This window comes from Nannospalax galili, unplaced genomic scaffold (assembly GCF_000622305.1).
Source record: "Nannospalax galili isolate Female #2095 unplaced genomic scaffold, S.galili_v1.0 scaffold205, whole genome shotgun sequence".
NCBI lineage: Eukaryota > Metazoa > Chordata > Mammalia > Rodentia > Spalacidae > Nannospalax > Nannospalax galili.
The window spans coordinates 3,715,669-3,717,070 of NW_008353921.1; the positions used below are offsets into that span (position 1 = coordinate 3,715,669).

General features: G+C 43.2%; 1 protein-coding gene across 1 annotated transcript in view; it reads left to right on the forward strand.

The window, feature by feature from the left end:
* Window positions 1-1,402, forward strand: part of Stk4 (serine/threonine kinase 4) — a gene marked incomplete at its 3' end in the record, with an annotated part of 59,972 nt that overhangs the window by 30,160 nt on the left and 28,410 nt on the right. The window lies entirely within an intron of this gene.

Sequence of the window (1,402 nt, forward strand, 5' to 3'; positions counted from 1 at the left end):
AAGGGATTTATGTAACTCACGTAAATATAATAAATTATTCAGCATTATTAATTGTAAAAAGAAGAAAAAAAGTATTCATATGTCCAAAGACAAGTTCCTTTCTTTGTTGGATTGAAGAGGCAAGGAGTGGAATATTTACTACTTGTAAATTTAGATTTAAAAAATATAATTTAATCTGGGGGTGGTGGCTCACGCCTTTAATCCTAGCACTCGCCTTTAATCCCAGAGCTCGGGAGACAGAGGCAGGCGGATCTCTGAGTTCAAGGCCAGCATGGTCTACATAGTGAGTTCCAGGACACCTGGGGCTACAGGGAGACCCTGTCTCAAAAAAAAAGACTACATATATATATATATATAAAATTTAAACTGTTGAATGCAGTTTTATGTTTCATAAAAAGTGAGTTATGAAAAATTCAGTAACTAAGGGCATTACAGTAGCTTGATTTGAGGGGTTGGGACTATTGCTCACTGGTGGAACACCTGCTTGGCATCCACAGGCCCTGGGTTCAATCCCTAGTTATCACCAGCCCCCCATAAAAAAGATTGGAAGAAAAAGGAACGATGATTTGGTGCTGCTTGGAGGTTAATTTTTCCTTTGTTGCTTTTGGGACTTTTGTTGATGATCTCATTTCAATCCTTGTTGCCACCCAGTGATGACTTTAGAAGGGGAGGGAAATTTGACAACTGTGGGCTGATAATTGTCTTTAGGGTCTGGATACTCCTAGGTGGTGTCTTTCCGTGTTGAAAGCAATGTAATGGATTGCCCTTTTCCCCAAACTTAATTGGGGTCTGAGGAGATGACTTAGTGCTTGCCTTTAGAGTATAAGGACCCGAGTTTGTTGCCCAGAGCCCCACTAAAAAGCTGAGTGTCGGGGCTGGGGAGATGGTTCTGTGGATAAGATCACTTACTGCTCTCGCCAAGGACCTCGGTTTGGTTCTCAGCACCTACTTGGTGACTAACACCCATCTTTACCTTCAGTTCCAGGGCATCCAATTCCCTCTCTGGCCTCCATGGGAATCTGGCACACATACAGTGTACTTACATACAAAATACTCATACACATAAAATAAAAATAAAGTTTTAATAAAATAAAGCTGGATGTGATGCTGTGTACTTGTAATCCCAGCACTAGGGAAGGGGAGACAGGTAGATTCCTGGGGCTTGCTGGGTAGCCAGACTGGTTTATTCAGCAAGCCCTGGGTTCCAGTGAGTGACTTAGAAAACAAAGTGGATGGCTCCTGAGGAATGGCACTTTTTTTTTTTAACAGTAGTGGTGATTGAACCTAGCATCTCAGTCACGTGAGGTGAGTGTTCTACCACTGAGCTACAGTCGCAGCCAGGATTGGCATAAGGGTGACCTCTGGCCTCTCTCCCTCTCCCTCTCCCTCTCCCTCTCCCTCT